The 12,262-nt window shown below is 42.0% G+C and overlaps 1 long non-coding RNA gene across 1 annotated transcript; it reads left to right on the forward strand.

Annotated features, from left to right (window-relative positions):
* The first annotated feature begins 3,131 nt into the window (after positions 1–3,131).
* LOC123574675 (uncharacterized) lies at positions 3,132–11,563 on the forward strand. Its single transcript, XR_006699821.3, has 3 exons — positions 3,132–3,243; positions 5,453–5,522; positions 10,319–11,563. It is a non-coding gene; the product is annotated as an uncharacterized lncRNA (long non-coding RNA).
* The last annotated feature ends 699 nt before the right edge of the window (positions 11,564–12,262 follow it).

The raw sequence follows: 12,262 nt of genomic DNA on the forward strand, positions 1-12,262 counted from the left end.
CAGGCACCCGCCACCACGCCAGGCTAATTTTTTTGTATTTCTAGTAGAGACAGGATTTCACCATGTTAGCCAGGCTGGTCTCGAACTCCTGACCTCGAGTGATCTGCCCACCTCAGCCTCCCAAAGTGCTGGGATTACAGGCATGAGCCACTGCGCCTGACCAAGACTCTTCTATTGACAACAGGCTCTGTTCCAAATAAAAGTTATCCAGAAGGTAACTGTCTTCAGGACTCAGGAAGAGGCTGAGGAAGGGACCCTTGAAGAAAGGTGTCTGCTGCTGGTCTCTTCCAGCAGTGGAGGTTTGGGAGGCCTGGCTCCTAGGTTTCTTTGTTGGTTTCTTTTGTTATCTCATTATCTCATCCCACAGAGGATTTGAAGGTGCAGTCTGGTCATCTCTATTCTCCTTCCCCGTCCCCAACCCCTGAACTTTAACCATTTCTGAAAAATGCACATGTAGTTTTGGCTTTGGAAATGAATAAAAATGTCTTAAAAAAAAAAAAAAAAAAAAAAAAAAAAAAAAAAAAAACACCAGAGGCCAGGCGTGGTGGCTTACACCTATAATCTCAACACTTTGGAAGACCAAGGTGGGAGGATCACTTGAACCCAGGAGTTCGAGATCAGCCTGGGCAACATAGGGAAACCCCATCTCTACAAAAAATGAAAAATTAAAAAAAAAAAATTAGCCAGGCGTGTGTGCCTATGGTCCCAGCTATTCAGGAGGCTAAAGTGGGAGGAAGCCTTGAGCCCAAGAAGTCGAGGCTGCACTGATCCGTGATGGTGCCACTGCACTCCAGCCTGGCTGGCATAGCAAGGCCCTGTCTCAACCCCACATACCCCTAGCCACAGAACCCATGAGCAGAACATCCTAACCTCTAGCCCTGTTCATTGTCCTTAGCCTTGTAAAACATAACCTTGTCTTTCGGTATCTCTGAGGTCCATAACAGCCATGCTAAAGCATCCTTGATCCAAGGATAAGCCTCCAAACTCAGAGGGCTTATTAAATATTCGCACCTCCAGGAAAATATCCTTATACTGAAAACTAGAGAAAATTGATCATTGGAAGTATTTTCTAAAAATCAATATAAAAATAATTAATAATGTAGAAGTAAGAAGATACAGACTACAGTATTTTTCACTAGTGTAAAACGGGAATAATAATAGTACAGGGAATATTAAATGAGTTAATATGTGTAAAATGCTTAAAATAGTGCCTGGTACCCAGTAAGCACTCCATAAATGTTCTTTTATTGTTATCTACAGCACATGTGTGATGGAATTACTATTGAACAACAGATGACACACTCTAATAAACAAAAGAGATTTATCAGAGTACTGTACCCATTACAGTTTCTGGCTTAGACTGTCTTCAAACTGTAAAGCCTCTGAAACATTTAATACGACAGCAAGCAAAACAGTCAAAATAAGTGAGGGAGGCCTTGTGGAACTAAAGTTGACAAACTAAAGCATTCCTTGCTAATTGCATTTCTTTGTCATTCACCACTGAAAGAAAACCTGAAATCAGCAGAAATGTATCACTGGAGCAGATTGCCCAATTATTTTCCTAACCAAAGGCAGATAAGAATTGTGTCACTGCCCCAGGAGTGCAGTGGATGGAACCAGAAAGCCTGTGGCTGAGGAAGCTGCAGGAGCTGGAAGTGGCAGAGGCAGCCTGCCTGGGGGCCCCATTCCTGACTTTAAGAAAGGGTGTTTCCAGGGGCCTGTCATGGGGAGGGGGGAGGGGGGAGGGATTGCATTGGGAGTTATACCTGATGTAAATGACAAGTTGATGGGTGCAGCACACCAACATGGCACAAGTATACATATGTAACAAACCTGCACGTTATGCACATGTACCCTACAACTTAAAGTATAATAATAATAAATAAATTTAAAAAAAAAGGGTGTTTCCAGATGATGTCAATAAAAGGCACTATAGAAAAATGTTTATACTAAAACTATACACACACACACACACACACACACACAGTATATATAATCTAAGTTAATTGCTAAAAATACAGGCTGCATTTTATTTTTATTTTTTTAAAGACAGAGTCTCACTCTGTCACCCAGGCTGAAATGCAGTGGCCCAGTCTCAGCTCATCACAACCTCTGCCCCCCGGATTCAAGTGATTCTCCTGCCTCAGCCTCCCGAGTAACTGGGACTACAGGTGTGTGCCACCACACTCAGCTAATTTTTGTACTTTTAGTAGAGATAGGGTTTCACCACGTTGGCCAGGCTGGTCTCGAACTCCTGGTCTCAAATGATCTGCCCACCTTGACCTTCTAAAGTGCTGGGATTATAGGCGTGAGCCACCACACCTGGCTGGCATTTCATACTTAACAGCAAAATGTGAGGTTTAAATAGCTTTTGTTTATTGATCTCTTACTCTGCCCAGCCCTGTGATGAGGGTTTTATAAGCATCATCTCATTTCATCCTCATCACAGCCCCATAAAATAAGTACTATTTTATAGGAAAGAACCTGAGATTTTAAGTAACTTACCCAAGATCACACAAGCTGTAAATGATTGATAGACTTGAGATCTGAACTAGGCATCAAACTCTAGAGCTTACACCCTTTCTTCCAGATTATACTAACTCAATTTTTTTTTTTTTTTTTTTTTTTGAGACAGTCTCGCTCTTGTCACCCAGGCTGGAGCGCAATAGCATGATCTCAGCTCACTGCAACCTCCGCCTCCCGAGTTCAAGCAATTCTCCGGCCTCAGCCTCCTAAGTAGCTGGGATTATAGGCGCCTGCCACCACGCCCAGCTAATTTTTGCATTTTTAGTAGAGATGGGGTGTCACTATGTTGGTCAGTTTGGTCTCCAACTCCTAACCTCAAGTGATCTGCCCGCCTCGGCCTCCCAAAGTGCTAGGATTACAGGCATGAGCCACTGCTCCTGGCCTTTAATGCTTCTTTTGTTCTAAACAAATGAAATGGTTTTTAAAAGTTATCTTGGTATTGGTGCAAAATTTGATATGCTACAATTCATAAATTCAGAGATTATGACACTAAAAAAAATTTTTGTACTGATATTTGACCAGAAATTAACAATTAGTTATTTTTTCAGAAACTGAAAAAACATGTTTTTATTTTTAGTTCTACTTGACAAGAGATGACACTGCCTTTGAGGAAGAGAATGGACATCTTTCTAAAGCACCAAATTCTTACTGTGGATGAAGTCAGCTCCTCATTGGTCAATTTATATTAAGTGTACATCTGTAACACTTTGTACAAAGGTAATTTTTGTACCCCAAAAGTATGCATATTGACCCTCCAAGTTTTTTAGAATCGATTAAACTTAAGAGATTCTTGACTTGAGTAACCATTTTTTTTTTTTTAATGATAGAGGCATGAGATGTGCAAAAGATTAAAAATGAGTTCGTGAGGCCAGTGAGGTGGCTCATGCCTGTAATCCCGGCACTTTTGGAGGCTGAGGCAGGCAGATCACCTTAGGTCAGGAGTCTGAGACTAGCCTGACCAACATGGAGACACCCCATCTCTACTAAAAATACAAAATTAACCGGGCGTGGTGGTGCATGCCTGTAATCCCAGCTACTCGGGAAGCTGAGGCAGGAGAATTGCTTGAACCTGGGAGGCAGAGGTTGCGGTGAACCGAAATCGTGCCATTGCACTCCAGCCTGGGCAACAAGAGCAAAATTCCGTCTAAAAAAAAAAGAAATTCAGGTAGTGGTCAATACTAATTTGAATGGGCTATATTTATAAGGGAGTTGTGACTTGCAGCCCACCTAGAAGGAAGCAGCTCTAGTATGAATATAAAGCTGTGCCTATCAGCCTGCAGTGTCCTCACCCAAATGCCACCTCCATGGTTTCTTCAAAACGCCACTTGTTCTTGCAACGAAAGAGTATGTCTCCTAGTAGCCCTGGCCCAGGGAATGTTAGGAGCACGAGGACAGCATCACATGATACCACCTACTTATTGAGAAAATACCAGACTCTAAATAATTTTAATTTTGCAGTCACTTTGAGAAAACTTAAAAGGCAGAGTAGCGCTGCAGTTAATAATTTGAGCTTTGGAGTCAGACAGATTTGGAACTAAATCTGAGCTGTGCTTCTTACTTGCTACTGCTCTTGTGACCTGGGGGGCATGTTCCTTACTAAACCTTCTCTTTCCTTACCTGTGAAATAGGGATAATAATAGTATCTACCTCATAGGGTCGTCATGAGACTTAAGTGGGAAAAGGTATATAAATTGCTTAGGATAGTGCCAGGTTCATAAGAAAGGCTCAGTGAATGTTAACAAAAAATAACCATCACCTGGAGTTTTAAATCCAAGTTTAGAGAGAGAGCAGAGTATTTTCCTTCACCAAAGGATTCGCTAAGGATTACTTTTAGAGAAAATATACTTTTAAGGATTTGTTTACAGCTCCATCTTGGGAGCAGTGAAATTTATGGAGACATAAGATAAAACATGTTTAAGTTTCTGCAATTAGAAGAGAAGTATAGGCCAGGTGCAGTGACTCACTCCTGTAATCCCAGCACTTTGGGGGCCCGAGGCGGGCGGATCACCTGAGGTCAGGAGTTCAAGGCCAGCCTGGCCAACATGGTGAAATGCCATCTTACTAAAAATGCCAAAAAAAGGCCTGGCACGGTAGCTTACGCCTGTAATCCCAGCACTTTGGGAGGCCGAGGTGGGCAGATCATGAGGTCAGGAGATGGAGACCATCCTGACTAACACAGTGAAACCCCATCTCTACTAAAAATACAAAAAATTAACCGGGCGTGGTGGCGGATGCCTGTAGTCCCAGCTACTCAGGAGGCTGAGGCAGGAGAATGACATGAACCCAGGAGGCGGAGCTGGCAGTGAGCCAAGATCGTGCCACTGCACTCTAGCCTGGGCAACAGAGCCAGACTCCATCTCAAAAAACACATATATCAAAAAAATTAGCCGGGCATGGTGGCGGGCACCTGTAATCCCAGCTACTCAGGAGACTGAGGCAGGAAAATCGCTTGAACTCAGGAGGTTGCAGTCAGCTGAGATCATGCCATTGCACCCCAGCCTAGGTGACAAAAGTGAGACTCCATCTCAAAAAAAAAAAAGGAAAGTATAGTTTGAAAGACGATAGTTCCACATATACAAAATATAGGAACCGAAGTTACCATCTGTTGAACACATGGATGTAAAAAGATGACATCAATTTTTATATAACACCAGGATGATGCCTTTTTTTTCTCAAAGTATTTCAGAATGCATTAAATTTAAGAGATTCTTGACTTGAGGTGAACGCTATTATTTTTCCATGACATATGGAATGATAAAAGCTGAGTAATGGTAAACACCACTTTGAATGGACTGCTGATAAAGGAGAAATACTTCCTTGGGCTATTAGATTCATTTGACAGCAAAGAGGCCAACTGTGGTATCTGGGGTCAGCTTGTCATTTTTGTCACTATACCACTGCTCTATGTGTTTCTTACCATCTCCAGGTCACAAGGACAACCCCTGCGACTCACTCATAGAGAAATCCTGTGCTTGGGGTTTGTCAACGGGACGAGGGTAAGTGAAAGCACAAAAATGAAAGGGGTTATGGCTATTAGGAGGAACAGGGGAAAGGGTTAAAGGCAGAACTGGCAGTTTAAGAAACACTTCTCATTCAAAGTTCATCATCATTTACTGATATCATTTGGGGTCTGATTCCTCCTGATGGGTGAATAATGAGAGGGAAACATCAGCTTTTAGACTATTTCCAATTCAAATGGAAGCAAAAAGAACTACAAGTTGCAAGAAATAGAGAAAAACTCCCCCCTTGATGTTGATTCTAGACCTCATTGTTTCAACTGTAAGTTACATCATGTTATTTCATAAGTTACAAAAAGGTTTCCTATGTGTTATTTGATGCCATCAGAAACAATCCAACACAGAGGGCAACCTTCTTCACGCTAGATTTCGCCTTAATTTTTAGCTATATGAACATGAAAAAAGGCATCTGCCCAAGAAATTCTGGAAATAATTTTGTGTGGAGGGGAAAGAGGGTCAAAACCAAATGTATTAATAAATGTCCTTATTTGCCAAATGCACTGGTTAAATATGTAGGGGGAGAACATAGGCTTTGAAGCCATGCAGATTTAAAATCTAATCTTGCTTCTATCAGCTCTTCGCAAGTGAGCAAGTCACTCAACTTCTGAGCCTCTGTGTTTTCATTTCTAAGCTAGATATAGAGGCATCACTCTCTCAAACAGTAGTTATGAGAATCAAATGAAAAAGCTTATGTGAAGGGCCTTGCATGGTTCCTTTAGTGGATAATCAACAAACATTGGCTCCTTCCATTGATTTCTGGCTGTCATCATACCCAAAACTATCGTTGACTTCCAGTTGTGGAATCTCCTTCATAGTTATCTAGAGTATCCTCCTTTTTATAAAGTCATGTATGTCCCCTTAATCTAAATAATCTACTTAGCTAATTATCTTAAAACAAATTAGCTATTGACTAATAAAATATTATATGAATATAAAATATTGATTAATAATATGTTACAAATATAAAAATATTTAAAATAAAATCTTTTGTAAATCTAAACCCAAACCCCCTTCTTATCATTGACATCCTTCTTTTTCCATCATGACCTGCTTGCTAGTCATGTGGCAGAAGAGTAGAGAGAATCAGGTATCTGGACTGGGAGACACTATTACTGTCACAAAATGAGAGGCTGTTTTGAATATCGAAATGAGGTCTGGAAGAGAACTAAGATTCTTGATCTCTGGACGTGAAGTTATTGTACAACTTGGACCAGTTACAGAATTTCTGAGCCTTAGTTTCCTAATCTGTAAAATGCAAAGAAGAGCCTCATACTGCTTAGTGTATCTAGTTGGTTTGAATATCAAATAAGATAATGAAGGTTCAAATATATAGAAAAATAAAAGGCCTTATTGCTGTAATTATGAAGCCATGGACCCACAACCAACATGAGTTCTAGAAAGCAAGCACTGTATTTGTGGCCACCAGTATTTAAATGAGTCAGCTAAAGTTTCAGATTGCCTGGACCCCTTCCTGCTTTCTTGTGGTAAGATATCCTGTCCCCTTTGGCCCCTTGGATACAGAGGTAGGCATGTAAGCCAGTGACAGTCCCTCATCCCCTGGTCACAATGCTTGGTTCAAGAGATGGGCACTTGACCCAAGATGGGCCAGAGTTCTTCTTTCGGAATTTTTCAAATGAACCTGGGAGACAGGCTTCATTTCTTGTCTGGTCATTAAACATGAGGATGTGACTTGGAGCCCCTGGTAATCGTGTCTCCCCCTGCTTCTTTCCAATACCCTTCAAACTGCAATAGGAGAGGAAGCAGAAAGAGCTGAGAGGCAGTGACAGAGAATCTTTGCTTTCCTTCTTCAATTACCCTCCTAATTTGACTTTTGAACACTGCACTCTCCTGGTTTTCCTTTTATTTCAGTGACAGTTTCCAAAACACTTACATTCTATTGTGTACCTGTAATTCTGAAAGTGGCTTAGCCACAGTTCTATATTTAAATTGATTTGATGCTCACCAACAGTCTTTTCATACCATGGCTTTCCGATTTCTGAGCTCATCTTGATTCACATTTTGGTTGACTGGATTTCATCTAGTCTTTTTTTAAAAAAAGAAGAGCTCTTGTGTTATCTACATATATATATTTGTTAATGTCATTATGTTGCCATTCATAAATGAGCAAAACTTACATTATGTGGGTATGAAATTCATAGGTTCGTGTTTTATTTTATTTCTGAGAACTGTATAGACATCTCATCGTTGTATCTTGACATTGCATGTTGCTGTGGAAAAATCTGAATACAGCCTGATATTTGTTCTCAGGCTTTTTCTGCCTAGATTCCTGTGGGATTCTTTCTTTAATATTTAGCAACTTCTCCAGAATGTGGGTATGGATTATTCCATGTCAGTTTTCCCTTTTGATATGCAAAGTTTTATCTTCGTTTAGTTCAGAAAAAAAAATCTTATATCTTCGAATTTCTTTCCTAGGGCACTTGTCTGCTTTCTACATCAGGAAATACCTAGTGTGTATATGCCGCATGTCTGCTCTTTGTTTTCCATATCTATTATATTTCTTCTAGTTGCTTTAAATTCCTTGATGAGGCCAGGCACAGTGGCTCATGCCTGTAATCCCAACGCTTTGGGAGGCCGCGGTGGGCGGATCACTTGAAGTGAGGAGTTCAAGACCAGCCTGGCCAACATGGCAAAACCCCGTCTCTACCAAAAATACAAAAATTAGTCAGGCATGTTGCTGTGTGCCTTTAATCCCAGCTACTCAGGAGTCTGAGGCACAAGAATCGCTTGAACCCGGAGGCGGAGGTTGCAGCGAACTGAGCTCACAACACTGCACTCCAGCCTGGGCGATAGAGCAAGACTTAGTCTCAAAAAACTAAAATAATTCCTTAATCAATTTCTCCACCCTGTCTTCTATATTACTGATGGTTTTCAATGGTGCTTATTTTATGCCTCACTGCTTCCTATATGTGTTTCATTTCTGTCATGTTTGTTATCTTTTCCCTGGCCACCGGAATTCTGACAGTTCATGTTCATTGTTTTATCTGAAAATTTCTTCTGTCACCTGGGGTAATTATTATTCTTCAATGTATTTTTTCTTCTGCCTTTTTTGCTGGTTCCTTTTTTAACTTCTTCTTTGTAGTATCTCTGTGTAGTTACCATGTTGGATCTTTGCTGATTATCATGCATCTTTGAGTGGGGCACTTATATCCAAATCTGCTAACAGTGGGGGAAGGGGTTGAGGGAGGAACCCAAATATGCTTCTTCCCATCAGGATAAGTCACTCTGGCAGATGGTCTACATGGTTCACAATGGAGTTGCCCAGCGCAGTTTTTGATTTATGTTCGGGGAACACTCCATTCTCCCAAGCTTCACATTTCCATGAGGGCACCTCCAAAGGACCATTACTCTAGACCTCTTTCTACCACTCCCCTGACTTTTCCCAGAAGCAGGATCGCTTCTCTGTCCGGTAAGCTTGGGAGAAAGAGTGGAGCATGCTCAACTATCCTCCTCTGGGACTTCTTTTTCAAATTTGCCTTCCCCAGAGACCTGCAATCCAGCTGCATGAGAGAAGCTAACTGGGGCAGGTTTTGCCCTGTGGAGGGAGGCCTGGGACTGGGTGAGGAAGTTTAATTCTGGGGTGGACTATTAACGAAGCTCTTTGCCACTACACTTCTAAGCCATATCCTTCAATATCAGTAATCAGGTTAATATTTTATGTTCAACTGTCATCCATATCTTATGTATCAATTGCTTCCAAACCTAGGAGAGTAAGAAATGGGTACTATTTATGTGTCCCTGAAGCCCTAACATATTGGTAAGTTGGCAGGAACCTTGAGAAAGATAAAGATGAGTATTTAGAGGCCAAAGTAACCCATGGAGATTGACCCTGTGGTAAGCAGCTGTCAGGTTTTAACGCTTCAGTAAGAGTGAGTCAGGCACTCAGGCAGTATTTCAACCTTGGCACGTTGCAGCAGCTTATTGCCTACAGAAGAATGCTACTGTCATAGCACTGTGCTGTTTTAACAGACCTTAATAAGCATGAGTTTTTAAGACCAATTTTTATTATATGCTTCAGTATTACTGTGCAAAGAAAATGAGAGAGAGTAATTTGCTCTCAGAAACAACAAGCAGACTAAGCTAGAGGATTGGAGAGCTTTCTTGGGGCTAGAAAGAAACAAAAAAGAAAAATGCCCACATATCTAAATACTCTTAAAAGAGGCATGAATTAGATGAAACTAGGGACTAGGAACCAAATAAATCTTTCAGAAGCAGGAAGGCAATATTTCAGATAGTTGCCTGGGATTTGGAATGCACCTTTACCATCAGTGGGAAACAGATCCAGGTAGCTATTAAAAGCTACCCTCTCAAAGCTGTGAATGCCATCCAAAATAAATGCAATTGGGGAATACAACAGTTATTCCATGCCTGTCCTATTATTATATGTAGTGTGTGTGAGAGCAGGTCATTTGTTTCTTTTTCTTTCTTTCTTTTTTTTTTTTTTTTTTTTTTTTGGAGACCGAGTCTCACTCTGTTGCCTAGGCTGGAATGCAGTGGCATGATCTTGGCTGGCTACAACCTCCACCCCCCGGGTTCAAGTGATTCTCCTGCCTCAGCCTCCCGAGTAGCTGGGATTACAGGCACCTGCTACCATGCCCAGCTAATTTTTGTATTTTTAGTAGAGAGGGGGTTTTACCATCTTGGCCAGGCTGGTCTTGAACTCCTGACCTCATGATCCACCCACTTCGGCCAGCCAAAGTGCTGGGATTACAGGCACGAGCCACCGTGCCTGGCCCGTTTGTTTCTTTACTTCACAGATCTTCAAATCAAGAGGGAGATAACTCAAGGAGCTGTACCTGAGGAACTGTCCCGGAAGAGCCTCTTTAACCATGGACCAATTTAAGGTGACAAGATCCTAGACTTGGAGCTCATGCCACATGGACTGAGATTTTAAGGATCTTGGGGAGGAGTGAGAGTCTTTTGCATGTGGAAGTGATGAGAATTATAGCCAATGCGTAAACCGGGCTGATTGTTTTTTCTAAAGATGGCCATAATCATATCTCTACTCCACGTTCTCCTAGTCCACATGTTCTTCTAAAGGATGACCTTGATACGCCTTCCATTCAAAGGCCGACTCTACAGGCTTGACACTCCTTCCATCTTGTCACTTGCTTGCAATCCATAAACTCTAAGGTTGAATCAGAAAATGCAATGGAGCTTCTACCTTGTTTGATGGAGCACTCATGCTTGAAACCCTGAGCCACCACATCCAATGTCCTTGCACCCTAGTGTGAGGAAGCCAAGACACAAGGAGCAGTCACATGTAGGTGGTCCAGCCAGCAGTCCTATACATTGAGACTTTCCAGCCTGGATGCCAGACCTATAAGTGAATGAGCCTTCAAGTGACTGCAGCCTGAAGCCATCAAGTCACCCCTAGCCTTTGAGTCTTCCCAGTTGAGGCCTCAGACATCGTGGAAGCACACAGCCTGTTCCCACTGTGTGCTTTCCAAATTCTAGCCCACTGTACCCGTGGATTCATAAAACAATTGTTATTTTATGCCAGTACATTTGGGATGGTTTGCTATACACTAACTGGAAGAGAGGACCACCGTGTGGAAAGATTGGGAAGCCATACGAAGGGTCTATAAAGTTTGGAACTAGTAGAGAGGAGAAGACAGTAGATACTGGCATAGAATATTTAAGGTATTATTAGATGAGCTTCAAAGCAAAACAGTTATTGTGGGGCAGGGTTGTCCCATGTCCTGAGTGAACAGATTAAAAAACAGACAGAGGTAGGAGTCTCCTGATAGGCACAGGAAGGCCGAGACATACTGAATGGGATTTAGGCAGGACAATAATAGTTTGAGTCCAAGTCTGGGTCGATTTTTGGTTTAATTGGAAAATGCCTTTCAAGTGAGACTATCTAACTGAGAGAGGTGAGGGTTGATCAGATTTGTTTGGACAACAGTTGCCTTTGGCAGACTCACAAAACACTGACTTCATTTCTCTCACTGAGATTAGAAAAAAAATCTGTTTGAATAATAAATATCTGACCCAGAAAACCATGACAAAGTAAAAGGAAGAAAGTCCAATGAAAACGCCAGCCTACATGAGATAGAGAAGGAAAGAGACCAGCTTACGAACTTGAATAAACCATTAACAACCTAACTGAGCCTTCCTGAGAGAAGAACACAGAAGGAAATAAAACATGAGAAGCACGTTCCAAACTTCAGAATGAGAGATTCAGTTGAATGATATGCTTGCAACCCTCAAAAGCTGTGGAAAGATAATGTTTGGAAGAGCATAAAGCAGAAACAAGACAAACTTGAAGCCTTCAAAACAACTTCAGCTCAGGAGTTTGCTAAGGCTGAACTTCAGATGGAAACAAATGTGAGCATGAGAGAGCAGCAGGATCAGGAGGCAGGATTCACGGGTCTAAGCAGTCCTAGAGCTACAGGTAGTCGCAGCAGTGAGTGTAGATGGTGCCCAAGTGTAGACAGAGCCCGAAAAGCAGGGGCTCCAAGTGGAAATGGAATTAAAGACCTTTCTTCCCTTCCTTCCTTCCTCCCTCCCTTCCTTTCTGCCTTCCTCCCTTCTTCCCTTCCTTCCGTCCCTGCTTGTCTTCCTTCCTTCCTTCCTTCCTTCCTTCCTTCCTTCCTTCCTTCCTTCCTTCCTTCCTTCCTTCCTTCCTTCCTTCTCTCCCTCCCTCCTTTCCTTCCTTCATCTCTCTCTCTCTCTCTCTGCCCCCCACCTCCACCTCA

The sequence above is a fragment of the Macaca fascicularis genome, chromosome 1 (assembly GCF_037993035.2).
Source record: "Macaca fascicularis isolate 582-1 chromosome 1, T2T-MFA8v1.1".
Taxonomy (NCBI): Eukaryota; Metazoa; Chordata; class Mammalia; order Primates; family Cercopithecidae; genus Macaca; species Macaca fascicularis.